Raw genomic sequence first — 19,632 nt, 5'->3', positions numbered from 1 at the left:
GCATGTAATAAGGAGGGAAGATAACAAATAGTCATTAAGGGTTACGAACTGGATACCAAGAGAAGGCAAGCATAGCAGAGGGCGCCAGAATGTTATGTGAGCGGATGAGATTAAGAAGTTTGCAGGGACAACCTGGCCAAAATTTGCACATGACCGGGATAGTTGGAGAAGTATGGGAGAGGCCTTTGTTCTGCAGTGGGCCTAGCCAGGCTGATGATGATACGAAGTAAGGGTAGTAGTTTTGTCGGTGGTATCAATGTGGAAACATCCGCTTAATAGCTGAATTGACAAGCATTGTGGCGGCCTGCACAAGCAAGCATGAACACATCACACTCAATGAGTGCGGACACTCGATGTCAAAGTGCCTCGTGGAAGCAAGGGTGGCAGCAGCAGCAAGCGAAATGATCTTCGTGTGGCCTATCGCTTCAACGCAAGAGCGGCAAGAACACAGTGCGAACAAAGGCATGTGCCATCAACATACTCCTTTCAAGATGAGGTTAGGGTTGCTAATATGAAAGAATGATAAATCGATTATTCGATTTATTGTATCCCGCAAAACTATTATTGTTTACGGTTGTATACTTTTCATATAATCCACTTCATGGATTAGACCGATTCGATTGATAGTTTTAGAGAGCTTGACAGCAGGGCGCGAGAACTCTGAAATTGCACTGGAATGGCTGCGCACGAGCAGTGACGATGCAGTTCTGGTAGAGCAACTTCCGACTTTTTTCCTGAGTCCCGAGTGATGAAGTGCTCAGCGCCGCTCCCCACACGGCACACGCCAGGATGCCACCACGATGCGGGGGCTTAAAGTGTCCTTGCAATTCAAGGCATAGTGTAGCAACCCACTCGTCGATTGTCGGGCCACTCCCAGCCCACTAAAGACGTGGCGTGCTGGTTGCGTGGCCATTCAAAAAAGGTGTCGGTTTCACCCGAGCAGCCCAAAAAAGTGATATAATATTCCTTTGCTCTGTGAAAAAGAGCATGTGGTTTAAAATCCTAAACCAGCAGTTTTCTTTTCCCCATGCATGCTGCAATTTCTCACAGATTTCAGTTCGACTTCAGCTTTCACTTTTGCCATTTTTCTCATTTCTTGCCTAATTAAAACGTACACATTTTCACTAGAAGCATGGGCGTATATCATATTTGTCTGCACCAAGTGCTGTTTTTATGAAATTAATGGTTTATGTCTCCAAAGTCCACTAGTGCCGTTTACAAGTTTCTAACAATTTAAACATTATCTCTTATCAAACGTTTATACACTTGTATATGAAACTTGATTCCCCCTCTGAAACGTTAAAAGAGGGTTGGAAGACTGCGCGTTTGATCTACGCTTTCTTCCTTCGAGCGCGCCAGATTGAGACGCGATCGTTGGCTTCCCTCGCGTGCTTTCTGTTAGGATGCTGAGCACGAGGTCGTAGGATCGAATCCCGGTCATGGCGACCGCATTTCAATGGGGGCGGAGTGCGAAAACACCCAGGTGATTAGATTTAGGTGCACGTTAAAGAGCCCCAGCTTGTCAAAATTTCCGGAGTCTTCCACTACGGCGTGATTCATAATCAGAAAGTGGTTTGGGCACGTAAAACTCCATAACCTTTTTTTGCATGCTTTCACTCGCGCATACAGCATACGACGCGTGGCGATTCTGTTATCGCTCTTGGTCCTGATACTAAACCTTACGGCAAAGCGGACACAGACGACGACGGTAAAATTGCGCCGGGAGTGTCCATGTAATTGCTAGCGCAATAAAATGCGTCACAGTGATATATGCCCCCCTTTCCAGTTCTCTGCACGCTATCGCGTTCAAGCCACGCTAGGTACCATTGCAGGCCTGCCGTAGGAATGTTAGACGCATTCGAGAGCTCACATCACCTCAAGAAACACATGCCCGTCGATAGATAGCATTGGCTTCGAAATGCCAAAGCCAATCCACTTACAACCAGGTCGGACGCGCCGAACTTGTTGCCCCCACCAACTTGGTTTCAGAGCGCGCAAGCATTACGGCATCCGGGACTCCTGTTCTCTAGGTTGATGAAGGCTTAGCCCACGGCCGTCGTCCTTTAGTACCTCGCACCGGACTTTTCGCCAGCAGAAATATCTGATTTATTTCTTTCACATGGATACTACCTAACTTTGAGTAACTACCACTGGTCGCGCATCTGTCGCACATGACTGTGCCAGTATAAGATTTATTAATCTATTTATTATACCCTAAGGGCGTGTAATACATTAGGGACGGGAGGGGTTGGTATCATCATCATATGGGAAAATATGCAAAAGAAAGCACGAGAACACAATGAGCAAAGCAAACAATCATATCACAAACTGAATTCTTCGCGCAAGAAAAATTGTGGTTTTAGACGTTGAAAGGAAGGAAAAAAAACAAATAAATGCGTAAACTGAATACATATGAGCACAGAAAAAAGAAAGCTATTCAGATTATGCTGGCGAGTGACCTGCGGAGACGAGCAGTGTCTGTAACGATGGCTGACAAACCTGGAAAGTGTTACCAGTCATTGCATGCTTTTGCAACGAAGGACTGGAATGGGAATAAGGGACAATGTCATTGTGACATCAGCACGTTGCGTTTGCACCCCCCACTTGTTCATTTGGCCGCGAAAAATGTTTCTTCATTTAGGCTTCGCCGCATTCCTGTCACGCGATTACTCAATTTGCCGAGCAGCAAACGTAGAACTTGCAAATAGCCTCCAAGTGCGACGTGCCCGATAGAATGAAACATGAAGAAGGGAATGCGACTTGTTGCCGTCGCTGTTTCCTTCGCTTTCGTTCGTCGGGAGGGAATGCGACATTTAGAAGAAATAAGAGTATTCTATTAGTACGCTCTCTCACAGCAGGGACGACAACTTAATTAAACTGACATGGGGGTTAGTGTGGCAATAGCAGGTGCAATATTTGGTGTTGCACTTGCATGTTGAAAATCTCAATTCAGTTATTTTTGTTGATTTGTTCGTCTCGACAGGCTAAACTGGTTGTACAGTAAGAGTACCTATGGCAATAACTCACCGCATATGGTTGGAAACATTGCTGTAGATATAACATGCACAGAATTACACCGTTCTTTTGATGTCAGGCTAGCGAACACAGTGGCACAGTGAAAGAAGCATAAAAAAGAACGCTGCAATTGCAAGGAATTCTGCTTTATCAAATGGTTTCTCCCTTGCACCTTCACCGAAATCAGACTGATTGTGCAAGGGCCAATGAGACCAGCTAATCTTCCGCTATCCGTCAACAACAAGCACACAAAAATTAAGCATTGCAAATAACTATATGTAAGCCTAAACTTTTTCGCGATTTTCGGTTTTCGGGTTACAAGAAAACTGATGCCTTCACTACAGCTGAGATATCAATGGGAAAAATCAGGGCAGAAATGTCATACGTGTAATCACACTACTATTACTGGACAGAAACAGGCAATCAACAAGCTTCCGTGTCATCACTGCTAGCGAACACTCATCGCGCTTTATACAGGTTTATTGCCACGTTGACCACAATCTTGCCCAATACTAAGAATTCTAGTTCGGAAACAGGTTAGAGATTCTTGGAGGCCACAAAAACAGTCTAGAACGTTTCCCCATACGATCCTGTCAACGCGGCTTAACACTTACGCCCAGTCGGAGGAACCGGCGTGCAGCCAGCTTAAATTGCAGTTTTAGTTGCTGAAAGGAAAGAAAGCTCTGCTTGTCATTGTCAAACGCAGTAAAAATTAACACATGAATAGCACATTCAGGATCACCAGGTACGCGGCAATATACCGATAAAGTACGAAGTTCTATGGAGGAGGAGGGACAATTAGAGAAAAACGCGCCATTGGTGACTTGTCCTACACTGCCTTGCATTCTTCAGAACCATAGCCTATGAACCTTACACCAGGGTGAGAAATAATGGAACACACTCCTTATACTCCACTCTCTTGAAACCAAGACTGCCGTAGTTTAGGTGACGAGCAATTCCATAATATAATACACACACTGACGATATCCCCAGTAAACTCGTTTGTAACGCCAGTCTTGTTTTGGTAAAGGAAAAAAAATGTCGCGTTACTGTTTTTGTTGGTCATACAATTTTCTCAGTGACGTCGTCGCCTGCGTTCCAACGCTCTCTCCTCAGATGCTTCCTCTTGTTGTTGCAGACCGAATAATCTCGGTGCTTGCGTTTTCAACGCGTGCCTTGCCTTCGAAAGCTCTCGCTTTCGTTGTACGCTGCGTTCCGCATGCGTTTACTCGGTGAATTCAGACCTCTCCGTTCCTCGTCCCTTAGCAGCTTTTTAATCCGTAAGAATTCTTTGGCCACCTCCCCGGCGACATCACGCGAGAAGCGTACTGCCTCGTATATGCACGTAAATGCGTATAAGTTTAAGACATTTAGTCTTTGTGATAGTGTAAATATATATGATTGGTAGCTTTTAGAAATTTAGAAATATCTAAGGCAAGAGCAAGAAGATAAGACCCATAGATATACATAGTCCTTAGAAAATGCATGGGGAAGGTTGTACTAGGGGTAAGAAAACTAAGATTTGAGGATGGTTGAACATGATTTTGGGGCTAGGGGACAACTTGAAATTTGCTTATTGGACCACTGAAATTTGGGGGGTATCCAACTTGAAATTTGCAAGTGGGCCAACTTGACATTTGTGGATTAGCCAACTTAAAATATTGGGCGGGCCAAATTTAAATTTCAACCTGGGGCAACAGTAATTTGGGAATGGACCAGTTCAAATTTAGGCGGGAGCCAGCTGAAATTTCTGGGGTGGGCTAAGTTAAATTGGAGGTTGGGCCAACTTGAAATCTGCGGTGGGTGCACTTGAAATATGCATATGGGTCAAATTAATTTTAGGGATTGGTGAACTTGAATTACAAGGTGGTGGTGGCCCAACTGAAATTCGGGGAGAGACGAACTAGAGATTTATGAGTGATCAAATGTCGAGGCGCGCTTGTTCTCAGTGTTTTGATTGCATTGGTACGATTGCACTGAAGAAGCTGCATGGGGTGAGAAATTCCGACAGTTGTCTGCTTAAACCTAAGTATCCTTTGCCGCCGGAAAGTCCATGTGTAGACGTGCATGAGCTAGGAAAAGCAAGTAAGAAAAACTAAATAAAAACAAAGTCACAGCGGAGCAAAACAATGCTTACGCTTCAGTGGACAATTCTCTGGATATCTGCAGCTTTATGGGGATTCGCATACTCACAAAATTTTCATTTCAAGGTAATAAAAACAAGAACGTCTTCTGAAAATCGTAATTTTCCCGGCAATGATGTGCCGGAGGGAGGTATCCCGATGTCGAGTGAGCCAATCGCGAGTAAATTCTATCGATGGATTGGACCGCAGAGTTTCATACAATAAAATTCCCAGGGTCTCTTGTGTTATCCCTAAAACGAAGGCGAGTGACCAAGTGCCAATGCATGAAAGACGGACTCATGCCGTACACATTGCTTATTCGCTTAGTCACTGTTTATTCGCTTGGTCACTCCTTTATTTCGCTTCGTGTACTTCGCTTAGTCATCGGTGTTAATTCCAAGGGCGAAGGTGTCACTCCCACACTAGGTCATGGCTTCGAGCGCCTTAGCTGTATCTTAATTATCTGCGCCTGAATTAACTTCGCATTTATTAACACTGATCGTCGTGGGTTCAAGTGCCCTAGCTCTAGCAAAATTACTTCGCCCTCATTAACACCAAAGTTCACGGCCTCAACTCTCACAAAGTGTTGTGGTTGACCTTCAGCCAAAGTTCGAGCATTCGCAGCCGTAATTTACGCCAAAGGTTGTGGCTTCATCTCCCACCAAAGTAGAAGGTTCGCAGCCTTTACGTACCTTTCGTGTCTTCAATGCTTTTTCGGTCATGGTTGACTTACCAATGACGCGTATGGCTTTCGCCTGAATAACTAAAGCGAACTCTGGCGCTGCAAAATTCGGCCAGTATCGGAATGATGGTTAATGCGCGGATCTGTCTTACCATCATGCTTGTGGCTTCAGCCGTTTTAGAGTGCAGCTCTTTACGGCGTCCAACATTCAATGTTTTCGGGGCGATTCGTCACCAGGCGTCGCTCGGCGTCGATGGTGAGGGTGGCGTGCTCAAGAGGCACCAGGGGTGGCTTGCAGGAACATTTAACATCGAAAATAATCACGAATTTACTAACGCGTTCCCAAGATCCATAGACAACGCCAAGCGCGCACAAGAACGCGTTCTACAATTCGGTAAAACTTCCGTTATTAAATGTTCGTGCAAGCCGCTCCATGTCTCGCCACCATACCGCTGGAAGCGACTCGATGAGCGCAGACCAATCACAGTGCACGTGCGACTGGTGCGCCTAGTCGCGCGTTAAGGTGGAGATGCCAAACGACGCAACGCCAGAAAGCGTTGTTAAAAACTACTGAATGTGGGGCGGCCTTCAGGTGCCCGTTGCTGTGTTCAGTGTTAGAGTCATCGGCATCCCTCGTCCTCACCGAGTGAACGATCACAGCGAAGGATAAAAGAGCGAACGCGGAGTGCGGCGGGGGTTGAAACACGGCACTAGAGAAGAGAGCGCGAGGAGGAAATCGGAGGATGATGTATGGGGTTTTTTGGCGCAAGGGCCAGATATGACCAAAGAGCGCCATACACATGGTGATCGGTTTTCAATGAATTGTTCGTGAAGTGAAGAAATGTACTTCGAATGGTGGATGTGGCATGGCTGTAAATAGGCCTAAAATCAGTCGCTCTGGATTGCGTAAAATATATAAGTATTAAAACAATGACAATGACCAGAGGTGTGAACTATGGAACTGTCATGTTACACGCGGGTGATGAAACAAAACATGTAGTGAATGCAGCACTGATGTCTCTCACAAGGGCCCTTGAATGCAAGGGCTTGGAGACACGTGCTATGCTAATGTAACAGACGCAGCAGGAGCCTCTGCTAAAAGGCCATACTACGTAACACTTGGTCTGATAATGTGCAAAGTTTGAATGTCGTTTAAATAATTTAAAACTGATGTGGTGTTGAATAACGGGTTCGAGCCGAGAAATTGTGCAGGATGTAATGGGATATGGTGTTGATACGCCAAGGGAAAGTGCTTTTTTCTCTCGCATTCTGTTTGCCTACATTCCACGAGGACGTGGATGACCGTTAGTCTCTTACCACATCTACCACATGTAGGAGGTTCTTGTGGGGAAGGAGGAAAGGCTACCCGGTCAAAAAATCCGTCAGGGCTATCTTAATGGACTTGTAGAATTCTTGAAGGTCTGTCAGGAATTCTTACAGGTACTCTCCCAATACCAATAGGATTCTTAAAGGTCAGTCAGGAATTCCTACAGGCACTCTCCCAATAGCAATATGATTCTTAAAGGTCAGTCAGGGATTCCTACAGGTACTCTCCCAATACCAATAGGGTTCTTAAAGGTCAGTCAAGAGTGTCTATATGCACCCTCCCAATACAAACAGGGCTCTTAAAAGTCATGTAAAAACTCTTACAGGCAACCCTCCAATGCCACTAAGAGTCTTGTCGTTTATTGGAGATCCTTTACATGTAGCTTTTGTACACCATGCAGTAGGGAGCTTAAAGGTTAGATAGATTTCTACGGGCATCATGACCGTCCGAAACGAAAACGTCCGCGCAGCCGATTAACCGAGTTGAACGTGTAAAACCTCATGAAAAATCTGCAGTAATCGAAACCGCGATCAGTCTTTGTTTAGTGCTTTTACTTTTATTTAGCCTTTGTGGTGCCGAAATCGGCAGATGCATGAGGCAACTAGCAACCGAGTGGCTTTCCGCAGTACATCGGTGAATGATATTTCTTCACCTCATGTTAATTACGGTTACACAATAACATGAGTTGCGCTACCTAAAGGGTGTCGAGGAGAGCAGAAACTAATTGCCGCTATTTTAGCACAGCTACCGCGTGAGTATATTATGTATAGTATATATAAGCGACATCACAAACTTGGGCCAGTTAGAAGCGGAATGAAGGCTGCGCTACAATATTTTTCGGTGACTTGTCATCAACTCATAAGCTCAGCGGGTGATTAAGATCTCGTACTCTATTTTTGTGGCTGCCGAGCAATACACCATGCATCTATGCGTTGCTCTTTTGCACCACTGATTGCATCAATGTAACGACAAAACCGAACTGGTCATGTCGAGTGCAAATAAAGCTTCAATTTCCTTAATTTTGTTTGTCCTGTTAAAAATGGAGTGTGGAATGCGCACATGCCTGCCTACTGACTGGCATACAAGCTGCCCAGGTGGCACGTCAGGTTGGGCCAACGTTGGAAACATATTGACACTTCTTGGCCCAATGACGGCCTAAGATTAACAGCATGGTTCCAATATTGGCAGTGCCATTCTGGTTCCTGGCCCAATGTTGGCCTAAGGTTTACAGCGTGGTGTCAATATTGGCTGTGCCATTCTGATAGAGATCCAATGTTGGCCCACTTTACACAGTCAGTAAACAATATTGGCTGTGCCATTCTGATAGAGATCCAATGTTGGCCCACTTTACACAGTCAGTAAACAATATTGGCACTGCCGTTCAACAAGGCGGGAATTATTGGACCGACTTTCGTATGGATTTGCAAATATGGGTTACTAGTTGGATTTCTTTGGAGGACATTGGCCCGTAATAAGCTAATTTTCGCCTTGTCGGCTTTTAGTGCTCTACGACTTGCTGAGATTGAACAACGTGTTTTGAAAACTAACGCACTGATCACAGGCACGTTGCGCAGGAACCAAAAATATGTTCTCCCATGTCAACTCCATGAATGGTACACGGCCATTATTGCACTTCTCCTTTACCGAAATGTGTCCCCTAAAGAGAAAAGCCAGTGTACCACGTAGCAAGCAGGGGAAGTCGCATAAATTTAGCCGCTGTTTTATTGATCGTGAATAAGAACTTGAGCTTAACATAAGAAGCAACGGTATTGCGAATTTGCCTGCGCATTGTATTTTTTGCATGTACGCTCCGCGGCTTTAGTGGGTCAAGATTCTGAGGAGAATCGAGAATTACAGTGCCTCAGAGCTGATGGAACCGTTTTATATTGCATCGAGAATGAGCGCATATGCATTAGTGAAACTATTGTTTGTTTGTTTAGCATGCATGGCATGTTGCGGCGACATCATGCTCCTATTCTATTTGTTTGTTCGTGCATGTGTAGTAAGCTCCTCGTATGAATGCCCCTGACAGAAAAAAAATTAATTGCACGTTTTGGCATTTGCGTGTCAACAACCTCTTGCATTGCCTTTAGTAGGCACGGCGCATTCCGGATTTTTTTTTCGGCCTAGTTTTCCGTCCTTCAGCCCCCCATTGCCTCTCCCCCACGCACCCAGGTGAGCCTGGTCAATGCTATCAGTCAAGCGTTCAGACAGCCATAAGCTGCTGTGTCGAATTGGGTGCTCTCAGAAGGATGGGGAAATGCCGCGGGGTCACTATTGTCCTCCTTGTCGCCCTCCATCGCTGCCACCCCAAAACCCGGTCGGGCTAGGTTCAGCGGGGGAAAGTGGCGTTTACGCCGCATTCTTCGTTCACCCTTTCCTTTCGCTCTTTCCTTCTATGCGTCGCTAGCACGCCGACTGGGTGCAACACCGCCTGGGTGCTTGCCGTCCGTTTTTGCCAGCGCACTCCTCTCGTGAAAAATGCTCGCTTGCGCTCGTCATTCCTACTGAGACGCCTACATACTGAAATACGCAGCAATATGGCCACGAAATTTTGTGAGTGTTAGAATTAATATAGGCGAAACAACAATTAGAAAAATTACCGACGATTACGTTACTTCCTAATGCGAAATTTGAGCGCAGCAAATAAGCTGTTTCACCTTTTCGATAGATTGAGGCAAAGAAATCGAGCAACACATGCATGCGCTATCACAGAATTTTTTTTTTATTTTTCACACGTATTCTTTTAACAAAGACTCCACTAACAGTTCTTGACAGTCATGAAGGAAGCTTTGTGGTCGGAGAAATAGACTGATATATGTTCGACTTGGTACACCAATGCTTGATTCTCAAAGACGAGATCTATACAAGTGCCTCGCGAGGTTGTCACAGCCGTGGGACGCGTTACGAGCGAGAGGAACGGGATGTTCTCCCGCATAAGTGTTAGGAAATTGCTGTTTGTCTTTATGTCAACATTAAAGTCCCCCACTACTAACATCGGTGTGGATCGATGGACGGTTAATGCGAGTTGCGGGAAGTGCACGACGTCTTTCGTGAGTGCGGTAGCGGACTCACGAAAGCGGTATCAGTCGGTCGCTGCTAGCGCTGGGGGGATGAAAGGGGGGCGGAGCTGGTTACGAGGCCGACGATAACGCCGACGACGACGCGAAACCCAGGAACGGACGCCAAAGAGCCATTTGTGTAGCTAGCCCTCCACCACAGTGTCTCCTCCTCCCTTCCATCATCCTCCCTCGCCCGGAGAGCCGACAGCGCGCATGCGCGGCGGCGGAGCAGATTCGTCGGCGAGCTGGTTACGAGGCCGACGACAACGCCGACGCCGACGACGACGCGAAACCCAGGAACGGACGCCAAAGAGCCATTTGCGTAGCCAGCCCTCCTCCACAGTCTCTCCTCCTCCCTTCCATCATCCTCCCTCGCCCGGAGAGCCGACAGCGCGCATGCGCGGCGGCGGAGCAGCAGATTCGTCGGCGAGCTGGTTACGAGGCCGACGCCGACGACGACGACAACGCCGACGACAACGCCGACGACAACGCCGACGACGACGACGACGACGACGCGAAACCCAGGAACGGACGCCAAAGAGCTGCGCTCTAAAAAAAGTTGGCGCTCGTGGCCACCGTCTTCGATGTGGGATGAACTCGGATACAAAGAAGCCTGGATCATACAATGGTGAGTGCATTTGTTTTGCGCATGTTATAAGTTTTATCAGAAGCAATATCACCCAAGCTATATCACCCAAGCAATATCACGCGGTATATATATTACTGAAACAGGCCTGGCTAATGTAGAGCGCCTGTAATTAAATAGCTCTTTTTATTTGCAGTCTTTGAATAGTGCCTGGAGTAGAACCACGTGTAAATCTCTGTGAATTTCACCCAAATTCCAGGACTATGATTTTATCAAACCACGCGTGCGGCCTGATCCTGCTAGTGATACCGAGGAACCGCGCTTCTTCTTACTGGTATAGGTCAAGCATCATTTCCAGCTGACAGTATTTCTTTCTTTTCGTATAATAAATGCTTCTTTTACTAGTGTTTCTTGACGGAACTTCTCGGTTTCCACATTAAAAATTTCGCACGAAGGCCGCATTGTGTCTACACAGTCTGAAACTAGGCTTTTTGTGCTGCAGCAGGTTTTGCTGCAATTTTTAATTTTAAAGTGTTACGCTGACTAGGTGTGAGCTGCAAACAAAGCGGACGGATCCTGCGCATTTTATGTCTGTTCTAAATATTACGTTAGACCTTGTACAAGGTATGCCATATATGTCGAAATATCAAGAAGTGTTACCTGACAAATCTCTTGCAAGAAAGTTTCTTGATTCACCCCTTCGAACTCTCTGCTCAGACTTATAATATTGTGGCAGTATGGCGATTTTTGAAATGTAAACTCTCCCACATACATTTGTCATACCAACATCTCTGACAATGTTTCTTTTCATTTTACAGTGCAAACATTTCCTTCAAGTAATGGTGAAGTCGCTATGGGATATGGTGGCAATATCAACGAAACCACCGCGTTATCGTGGTCCTCGGGGGCCTGATAAGCCCGCTGTCATCCAAGCACTGACAAACCTGCCTACCGACGTCAGCCCCCTGCCCTGAAACCCCTGGCCAGCCCACCGTCCTCGGCACCTTGCCCAATTCCTATCCTGAGGGCAGTGCCTGTGAATAAACTGTTCGAAGATAACCGAGCGTCACCCATCTAGGTCCACGGAAAATGCCTGTTTGTGAAAATTTATTCGCAAATAAACTGTCATAAACGTCAATTTCAGTATTCATTTATTATTATTTGCAATCATATATGACTTCTGCTTCCTGACATTTTTTTGTCGAGCTTTCCTAGCTACTATTGAGGAAGACGGTAAGGGGACAATTGCTACAAAAAATGCCGCTAGCAAAATGTTTGCGGTAAGAATATGTGCGTGCTCTAAAGCCAGCATATCTAGAATATTCGTCGTGCAAAGGGCATTGGCTCAAAGCTGGCATTAAGAATGGCAACGATATGGCTCAACACTGGTACTACGCTGGCAGCACGATGGCTGCTGCATTGGCATAACATTGGCCCAATCTTGGCTTTAGCGCTGGTCCTACGATGGCTGCTGCATTGGCATAACATTGGTCCAATCTTGGCTTTAACGCTGGGCCAGCATTGAATTGGGTTGCATTTTGCCAATATGCCAACATTGGTCAAACATTGGTACCAATTTCTGCCAGCATTGGGCCATGGTTGGACCAATGCTGGTGTGCTGCCTGGGTGGTTGAGACGCACAACAAGAATGTTATTCCTTCAGCCTGCGTAGGACTAGCTGTGCCAATATGTCTTAAAATTGATGCAATCATGCATTTGTGCCATTAATGGAAAACTAATAGGGACCGATGGATTGGTAGACTGGTAGACACCAATAGACTGGTAGCCCATCAGACTGGTAGACCATCAGACTGGTAGACCATCAGACTGGTAGACCATCAGACCGGTAGACCATCACACCGGTAGACCATCAAGGTCCGAAATTACGTATAGCCATCAGACATGTAAGCCAGTAGCTTGATGGAATTTTTGACTGGGTAGCACTATTTTCTGCAACCCGGGCGGGAGCACGGCTCAGCGCTAGCAGAGTAGGGACATCGGATTAAAAGAGAGAGAGGGTAGGAGGGAGAAAGGTAGAAGGTCGTCCTAGCAGCATCAGAGCAGCCCGGCAGGGGGTTCAACCGGAGGAGTAGGCTGACAATAAGTCTAACTCCAGGAGGTTACTGCGAATATATGAGGCGGGAAGCGGAGGAGGAGAGCGTGGCGAAAGAGTGAGGAGGAAAGCAGACTGCCGCCCGAGTCTACGACATGGCGCCACAGTCACGTACGCCGCAGTGCGCGGACGACCTCATTACTAAGGCATGCAGCGAATGCTTGGGGAGCACGTCCACTGTTACGAAATACGGAAACAAAGCGCTGGATTGTGCTTCGGAGCGAGACGCGCCGTTCCCGTTTTCGCGCCTTCTTTCTGAACAATGAGCGACGCAACCGGTGGAATTCAATATGCCTAAATAGCGGCGCTCAAATTTTGCATTATGGAGCAACATAGTCATCGGTGAATCTTATTCTAGCTTTATTTATTAGGTTTCATTGGCCTTCGCTGTCCTACATTTCAAAGCTATCTATATTTGCATATGTATGGTTGAGCAACACTGGGGATGAATTGCAACAAATGACTGAGGGCCTTAGCAGATAAATTATTAGAGTAAGTTTGAAGCTTGTTACCCAGAAGACAGCAGTAATGTTCAGTAGTCTGGCAAGGAAGCAAGAATTAATGTTCGCCAGTGACCCTCCAGGATAAGTGCAATAGTAGGTTTATTTAGGTCAAATACTCACGGAGCACCTAGTAGAAGGAAATTTACTGCAGAAAAAAATGGGTTGTAGTTAGTACGGCAGGCGTAACCTAATTCCTGATTGGAAGCTTCGCCCTTTCGTCGAAAAGTGTACAATCTATGCATTCTACCAATTAGAACATACGGGGCCGAAACTTGGAGATTAACATAGCTCGAGAACAAGATAAGTACCTCGAAAAGATGAATGGAACAAAAAACCTAAGCCTAATGTTTAGAGACAGGAAGACAACGGTATGGATGAGAGAGCAAACCTCGATGACATTAGGGGGAGGGGGGAATGGAGCTGGACAGGCCATATAATGCGCAGGGCAGATAATTGGGGGACCGTTAGAGTTACAGAATGGGTACGAAGAGAAGGGAAGGACTCTCGATGATGGCAGAAAATCATGTTGAATGATGAAATTAGCAAATTTGAGCGCGAAAGTTGGATTCAGCTAGCGCAAGGTAGGCAATTGGAGAACGCTGGTGACGCTGCCCGGTGTCCGTAGCAGCTATCACTAGAAATGAGAAAAAAATATCCAGTTCCCGCCAGGATAGGTCCCGGGAACGTTGCACATGAGTCAGCTACTGTACCACTGAGCCGAGCCAGCGCTGCCTAGATTGCAGCGGAAAAAATGCCCTATAAGGGCATCCTGGGGAGCAAGGAAACACGCGATACGACATGCGCGCCGCGTAGCGACGATGTGTGCCCATATTTCATTGCATTATTACGCGAGGTAGAACGCGATGTAGCAGATGCGCAGGTAGAGGTGCAAGGCAGTCACAGGAAGTTTCAGGAAGAAAAATGTTTCAGGAGATGTATAGAAGAATGCTAGAAAAACTATACATTGTGTATCTGATTAAATCCACCCGTCTACGTGACAATATCACTGCCGCGTTTAAAAGGGGGCACCAATAAATTATCACCATGATTTTATTAATCTTCATTAGCACCGTATATTGCCACTTGCCTTTCGCTGTGAGATAAGGGCCTCGTAGACAAGCGCCTCGTAAGCCTGTACGTGCGCCCGTTGCATTGCAGTTGCATATTATTACCCCAAGTTGCACGCCATGTAGCAGTTCATCTGGTAGCGGTACAAGGTAGATAGCGATCTCTTCAGGAAGAAAAAGGAAATTATGGACATGTATAGATGCTGATGTAATGTACAACATACATGATATGCCTGAATAATTCAAGTAGGCTAGATTACTATTACCGTTCAGTTTCATAGGGAATGTCATAAAATCTTCATCATTATCAGCATCGTATCATGCCATTTCACATGCGATGTGAAATACGCGCCGTGTAGTGTCAATACGTACAAAGTTTGCATTGCATTTCGCTATATTTTAGCAGGTACCCCGATGTGTAGCAGTTGCATATGCATTAAGCTGGTCGTGGTTGAGCCAAGCAGGCTAGGTGTTTATTTATCACCATATTAAAGGGGATGCCAACAAAATATCATTATCATCATCAAGAACATCAGAAACGTACCATGCCATGGGTCGATGGATGGGACATGTGCGCAACGTAGTCTGGATGCCTTTGTTTACCCTCAGACGTCATGGCGCCTCCTCGCAAAGTACGAACCGCTGCTGAAGCTGATCGTGCAGCTACGTGAGCGGCTGCAACCACCCAACATCAGCAGTCCGCGGTGCACAGGGCAAAAAAGCTCAATGGTTGATTTCCAATCAGCTTGGTAAATACTCAATGATAATATAGCTGTCTTCTTTCATCTAATGACTTGTGCCTAAGTTCAGGTATGAGAGTACTATGCGCACAAACTTGGGGACTGTGTTGAGCCTAACCTCATTGGCCCACGCCGATCGACATTGCCTCAATTTCTGACCCCGGCTCGTAAAAACTGAAGCGTCTGCCGCCAACAATGCATCACCACATACCAACCAAGAGTCACCCGTTTACAAGGAACTTCTGGCGACATCACATGTCAAACTCGACCTCTTGGTTGTCGACTTTGTCGTCTGCCATTATTTCCCAGCAAGGTCTGGGTATACACCTATTTAGCTCATAACACAATGTGATTAATAGCAGAGGATAAGGAAAAGTATGTGCTTTCAGGTGATTGAAGAATATTTTCTAAGAAATACGCTCTACTCTCTACCGTGCACATGGCCGCAGCATTTCGATGGAGGAGAAATGGGAAAACACGCATATACTTATATTTAGGTGCATATTAAAAAAGCCTTGGTGGTCCGAATTGCCACTGTGCCCCACTGCACTGTACCTGACAAATTTTCCACCTAATATCTAATATTTTTTTTTACCTAAAGCCTGCTGTTTCGAAAATGCGGCTGACGTGCATGTCCAGAAGAACGTCTTCAGCGAATTTCACACATCCACACAAATCGAAGCTTCACTCCTTACGTAATGAAATTCATTGATTTTTGTTAGCTTAACTGTGTTACCTTCAACGAAGCTACTGCCAGTGGAGTCAAGGCATAACGAGGAGGGCACTCTGGGTACGCTAGACAAACTCACTAGTCGCCCTGGCATCTCTACAAGAGTTTCTCTTCAGCTCCCAAATGTTTCTGGGCAAATGCAAACGGTAATAATAATATAGTGACCTAAAATATCCGCAACCCGTGTCCTTATACGGAGTGGTGCTCTCCTCTTTACGACCAATGCTAGTTTTCTCGTTTCGCTTGATCTAGTACCTGTGCCTGTCCACGACTGAGCTTGATGGTGCACTAAGGCATGACATGGTAATGGTTTTACCGCTAAACACATTACGGTAAATTTGCACAAAAAATGGGGGCAACCGCAGCGGTGGCGCAAAGTTACTCCCTCGAACAATATATTGTATATTGTCAGGTTGACAATATACAATATATCATTCGAAAACTAGTATTACCACGAGCACTTCCGTAGGGAGAAATTTGTAAAGCTCATTCCGCGTATGTTGGATAACTATCGGACGGCCATATTATTACACTTATCTAAATTTGATCCTGCGGTAAAGATTGCGTTTGCAGGCGCCCGAACAAGATCGCGCCGCAATGATGAAGGGAGGCTCCGTATCGCGTTCATTGCCCGTCTCAAGTGAATCGATTCTCGTCATCGGCACATGCGCGGCGGTGCAAAGTAGCAACATGGCGGCGAACTTGCAGTTGCTGATTTCAATGCATGGGTGCTATGGCGAGCGTTTCCTCTAGAGTTGGTTATATTAACCCTATAGGAGAACATTCCAGACTTTTTTTAATGGGATACCAGCCACGGTAGCTTGCTCCTTAAGGGGTTTCGCTGCTAAGCTCAAGGTCGTCCACTCGAACGCGGCCACAGCGCCCGTATTTTTACTGAAGGGAAATGCAAAAAAAAAACATGAGAAGAGAGCAGAATAAAAAAAAAACACTCGTGCCTTAAGGTGCATGATAACCAACCTCAAATTGAAGAAATCACTCCGAGTCCCTCATGTTAGCGTGCCTCATAATAAAAGCCGGCTTTCAGCACGTAAAACCCATCATTGCAATTTCTAGTGCGACGAGCGAGCAAAGTTTCACATGCGTCAGTTTCAGCCATTCTAAAAATTGCGTGGGAAGTGCTGTTTTCCCAACCTGTGCCTGCTCCCTTCCGCTTCACCTTACCATGGCGGAGAAAGTGCTTAGGAGGCTTCGGGCTAGGACGACCCTTACAGTGGCTGTAGTCTCAAAGTGAACTGTTCTCATTTACCACTGGGTGCTACTATCAATACTCTCTAGTACCAGTGGTGGATAGGCAGATAAGTACCACCTAATCTGCAGAAGTCCGTGCTTTCCTAGAAATGCTCGTGTTTCCCACTGCAAGCCGGCCTCCGCTACGATGTCTCCACCAGCTACGACCGCCGGATACGTAACGAGAGATTCCACAAAACTCTACTTCGATTCCTACCCAACACAGCCCTGATAGAACAGATATAATACAGATACACAGATCTAGAATTATGCTTTCGGGGCAAGTCCATATCGCAATAAAAAAAATGGCTGTGGCTTAGCTAAGGTTAAGCCCAGGATGCGAAGCATACTAGCCTTTATTTTAGTTGTTGAACCACTGTTTAGCCTGGTGAACTGCTGTTGCTTGGCTATATTTGGTTCGGCTAGACGGAGAAACAACTCATGCGTTAGCGGGAGGAGCGGGAGTTAGGCCGCAGCACCGGCTGTGCGACAGCAGGCGAGCGCAAGCGTTGAGCCCGGCTTGCAGCTGTTGTGACGTCAGTGCCCTAGCGGGAGGAGCGCGAGTTAGGCCGCAGTACCATCTGTGCGACCGCAGGCGAGCGCACGAGCTGAGACCTGGCTATGTAGCAACGCGGCCGCAAGCGAGCGCACGAGTTGAGCCTCCGCTTTTGCTGCTGTAATGACGTCACATGGTAGCTACGCGGCCGCGCGTGGCGCAGCAAGGAAGAGCGTGGTTGTGCGGCTAGTATGCTTCGCATAAAAGTGCTCACATAGGTTATGTAGCGTTATTATCCAAGTTTCCCAGTGGCTTGGGAAACTTTTACGTCTCTCCAAATTTGCATGTGAGGAAACTGGGCTCGTTTTATGCTGTGACTACATTTGAAAAAAAAGAACCTGGTTTCAGGCGCTCTCCCTCATTTTAACTTTTATGCATAATTTCTAGCATAACCCAAATGTATTGTGGAACAAAACATCGCACTTTATTATATTCCTTGAAAAGAAGGGGCACGTGTGGGTAATGCGCAGACGAAATCAAAACCTTCAGATTTAACCACAGCCTTTGTGGAAAATTACCCATTCGAGCAGGGCGGGAGTGCCTTAAGCTTGTTTCACGAACTGGGTGATGCCGAGTTTAGTACGCTTTCCTGGAACAACTATTACCGAGACCGAGATTAATATTGCTTTCAAGGCCGGGACCCTGACCAGGTCTGGTCATATTGAGCTGACAAGCCCACTGCATATATTATGCGCGCCAACGATCGTGTGTGCTAAGTATTGCGTCATTACATGCTGCGCAAAACGCTTAAATATGAAGCAAAACGTCGTTTGCGGTTCTCTTCGCGGGCGCCACCCTCCCAGTGATAAAGTAGACGTATATCGCGCACGTGCGCCTACGTACGTGGCAGCGCTGTGACGTCGCTCATACTCATAACAGCAGGCATTCAACAAAGTCAAACGAATGCCCCACAGAGCAAGATAATGATTGCCTAAAGCTATGTATTGTTATTTCAAAAGGAACACAAAAAGGAATGAAATGTACAGTCGTGATCAAAACTTCGTGGCCCACGGCATTAGCCAGAAATTAACTATATTCAAGTGCAGCTACGCGGCCTGGAATTCGTTGAATACATTCTATTGGCCAATCGCGCGCGTACGCGTTCGCAGCCGGAATAGCCAGGCTGCGAAACAAATTGAAACTCACGGCACCTTTGGTCCGCAAACTTTTGATCACGACTGTACATGCATGGCACCACACATGCTTGAGGCAAGAAATGAATAACCGTGACGCACCTTACAAAACAACTTGTATTGAAATACTAAGAGATCACTTCAACCCATCATAACAATATCCACTAGCCAGAGCTACTTCACAATAGGTTTCGCGAGGCAAGCTACTTTTAAGCTACCTACAACAACACGCTTGACCATCGAACCCGCGAAGACTGAGTTGTGAGGCCACAACAATTGAATTCAGCTTATTTAAAACGCACTTTCTTCGTAGCCCTACGAGCGCAAAGATGTGTTCTCACCTTGCATAATGCCCACTGGTTGACGGCCAAACTCGTCGCAACGCCCGCTGCGTGCAAGTGCTCCCTGCGTTAAGCTAACCACATCTGGCGGCGACGCTGCTTCTGATGCTGTATGCAAGCGACAGTGTAGAGCAGGCCGTGAAAGTTCGTCCACGTCCACAAAAAAAGCAAGAGATGCAAACGCAATGTCGCATTTAAAAACATCTTGATCAGAAATGCTACGCCAATGCACGCCAGCACCGAGCCAAGCATAAAAAAAAAAACGCGAAGCAGCTGCACCGGAAGCGGCGGAAACGCTTCTCTGCATTTCGATGTGCGACACCGCGCGCGCCACCATCGCACAAAGGGTAATGCGCTACATGTAAACGCTGGCGCATCGCCTTACACGTGATGCGCTGCTGGAGAA

At 46.4% G+C, this 19,632-nt stretch overlaps 1 long non-coding RNA gene across 1 annotated transcript in view; it reads right to left on the bottom strand.

Annotated features, from left to right (window-relative positions):
* Positions 1 to 19,462, bottom strand: part of LOC139049836 (uncharacterized) — a 166,197-nt gene extending 146,735 nt beyond the window's left edge. Inside the window, exon 1 of the long non-coding RNA XR_011508601.1 lies at positions 19,227 to 19,462. This is a non-coding gene — a long non-coding RNA (uncharacterized lncRNA). The remainder of the gene's footprint in view (positions 1 to 19,226) is intronic.
* Between the last annotated feature and the right edge of the window lie 170 nt (positions 19,463 to 19,632).

The sequence above is a fragment of the Dermacentor albipictus genome, chromosome 9 (assembly GCF_038994185.2).
Source record: "Dermacentor albipictus isolate Rhodes 1998 colony chromosome 9, USDA_Dalb.pri_finalv2, whole genome shotgun sequence".
NCBI classification, from domain to species: Eukaryota; Metazoa; Arthropoda; class Arachnida; order Ixodida; family Ixodidae; genus Dermacentor; species Dermacentor albipictus.
Note: the sequence above shows the minus strand (reverse complement) of the source record. Positions and strands in the feature narration are given on the sequence as shown.